Below are 3167 nucleotides of genomic sequence, written 5' to 3' on the forward strand. Positions count from 1 at the left end.
GGGTCCCGAGCAGTGCTCTGTGCTGCCTCCTGCTCTCTGGGGCCTCCACCCCCATTCTTGTCCTTGGCTCTTCTCAGAAGAGCAGAGCCCTGTGGGGAATGCTGTCTCTGGGCCCTCACCCCCATCCTCTTTCGGGGCCTGGCACCTGACTGAAGAGAATAAATGTATGTTGATACTTTGTTTCTCTTCAGTCAGAGGAAGGGGCTCGGAGCTGCAGACAGACTGCACCTGCTTTAGGGGGAGAGAGGCTTGCTTTAGCACAAGCCTCTCTCACAGCTCTCACCGAGGAGCTGAGGGTGGGGGGGCCTTCATTAACTGAGGAGAGTGGGCGCCCCCCGCACCGCGGGGCCTGCGGGGGCATTTATTAAGCCCCTGCAGTGGGGTAGGGATCTTCATGTGGGGCCACTCCTCACACTTACGACATCACACTGAGAAAACAAAAAACTGATAGGATGAATGCTTAAATTAATTGCAGATAATTAGAATCATTTCGGACCCCAACCCAGTCCTGGCCCACTGTTCAACTCTAGACAGAGCCAAGCCATATGCAAATCAGCTATGGACCTGGTCCAATAGGAACAATCCTGCATCAAATGGAAGGTGATGTCTATTCCTGACTAGAAAACAAGTCACCAAGACCAGTTTCAGCCTATTTCGGCCTTATCTGAAAGGACTAGCTGTATTCCTATGGGACAATGAAAACAAGACTCGCATGCAGGCATAACTGTCTCAATGGATTGGGATGTAGCCCCGACCAATTAACAGTGTGTGAGATTAATTCGAGAATTGCACACATCACTTCTTTGTTTTCCACATGAAGGATCTTTACGGCATTGCTGGAAATTGGAGTCAAGAGTTAGGCCTCATCTGCATTCCTTGGTATTAGCAGAATTCCTCATTTGTGGCGGAAATGACTGAAATATGACAATTTGAGACTCCAGTTTTACCACAAAGTAAGCAGGTTTTAATTAGGGGTGGGCGGAAAACTACGCGCTGACAGCGTAGTGGATGATGCCAGCCACACCTGCTCCCCGGGCCCGGTCCAAGCTTCCGTAACCCTAGCCAGGCCGGGGAGAGCCTCGCCGGGCCCCGGTGGAGCCCCGTCCCCAGCGCCCGGACCCTCTGACGGCTCTCAGGACGGGGGGGGCTCACGCACCCCAGGCCCGGACGGACGGAGCTCAAGCCCCGGGCCCGGTCCCAGCTACCGAACCCTAGCCAGGCCAGGGAGAGCCTCCCCGGGCCCCGGTGGAGCCCCGTCCCCAGCGCCCGGACCCTCTGACAGCTTGCAGGACGGGGGGGCTCACGCACCCCAGGCCCGGACGGACGGAGCTCAAGCCCCGGGCCCGGTCCCAGCTTCCGTAACCCTAGCCAGGCCGGGGAGAGCCTCCCCGGGCCCCGGTGGAGCCCCGTCCCCAGCACCCGGACCTTCTGATGGCTTGCAGGATGGGGGGGCTCACGCACCCCAGGCCCGGACGGACGGAGCTCAAGCCCCGGGCCCGGTCCCAGCTTCCGTAACCCTAGCCAGGCCGGGGAGAGCCTCCCCGGGCCCCGGTGGAGCCCCGTCCCCAGCGCCCGGACCCTCTGACGGCTTGCAGGACGGGGGGGGCTCACGCACCCCAGGCCCGGACGGACGGAGCTCAAGCCCCGGGCCCGGTCCCAGCTTCCGTAACCCTAGCCAGGCCGGGGAGAGCCTCCCCGGGCCCCGGTGGAGCCCCGTCCCCAGCGCCCGGACCCTCTGACGTCTTGCAGGACGGGTGGGGCTCACGCACCCCAGGCCCGGACGGACGGAGCTCAAGCCCCGGGCCCGGTCCCAGCTACGGAACCCTAGCCAGGCCGGGGAGAGCCTCCCCGGGCCCCGGTGGAGCCCCGTCCCCAGCGCCCAGACCCTCTGACGGCTTGCAGGACGGGGGGATTCACACACCCCAGGCCCGGACGGACGGAGCTCAAGCCCCGGGCCCGGTCCCAGCTACCGAACCCTAGCCATTGGCCTGGGGCGCCCCAACACCCAGGGGAGGACCACCCTGAAAACCATGGAGCCCGACCCGGGCACTCTGCCATGCCGTCAGCCTGGATGGAGCCCCGGACGCCCGGGGGACGAATGCCCAGGACGCATGGAGCCCATCCTGAGCACTTTCCCATGCCATTGGCCTGGGGCGCCCCAACACCCAGGGGAGGACCACCCTGAAAACCATGGAGCCCGACTCGGGCACTCTGCCATGCCGTCAGCCCAGATGGAGCCCCGGACGCCCGGGGGACGAAGGCCCGGGACGCATGGAGCCCGTCCTGGGCACTTTTCCATGCCATCGGCCTGGAGCGCCCCGACACCCAGGGGGAGACCACCCTGAACACCATGGAGCCGGTCCCGGGCACTCTGCCATGCCGTCAGCCTGGATGGAGCCCCGGACGCCCGGGGGACGAAGGCCCGGGACGCATGGAGCCCGTCCCGGGCACTCTGCCATACCGTCGGCCTGGATGGAGCCCCGGACGCCCGGGGGACGAAGGCCCGGGACGCATGGAGCCCGTCCCGGGCACTCTGCCATGCCTTCGGCCTAGATGGAGCCCCGGACGCCCGGGGGACGACTGCCCAAGAGCCATGGAGCCCGTCCTGGGCAATTTGACATGCAGTTGGCCTGGAGGAAGGAAGCCCCGGGTGGCCAAGGGAGGTGTTGCCCAGGCATAGCCTATCTGGTCCCCATGGCAGAGAACCACCAGCCCTGGAGCGGTGTCCGGACGTACCCTGCCCCTAGTAATCCGGAGGGAAATTACCCCCCTTTCTTGCAATCTGTGCACGCGAGGTGACAGAGGGGACCCAAGGCGTGAGAGAACCCGACCTCATGGAGCCCTCGCTGGGATCCGGGAGGCGAATGGCACCTCATCGGGACTTCCAGGGAAGTTCGGCCATCTGGTCGCCCCATAGGAAAGCGATGCGGGCGACCAGATGCCCGAGGGGATCTGGGCGACCAGATGGCCGAGGGAATCTGGGCAATCAGATGGCCGGGCATGGAGGTGAAGCCGCCTGGACTCTCCCCACCCCGTCCCCGTCCCGGGACGAATGCCCGGGACGCATGGAGCCCGTCCTGGGCACTTTTTCCATGCCATCGGCCTGGAGCACCCCGACACCCAGGGGGAGACCACCCTGAAAACCATGGAGCCCGTCCCGGGCACTC

This window comes from Lissotriton helveticus, chromosome 8 (genome assembly GCF_964261635.1).
Source record: "Lissotriton helveticus chromosome 8, aLisHel1.1, whole genome shotgun sequence".
Taxonomy (NCBI): Eukaryota; Metazoa; Chordata; class Amphibia; order Caudata; family Salamandridae; genus Lissotriton; species Lissotriton helveticus.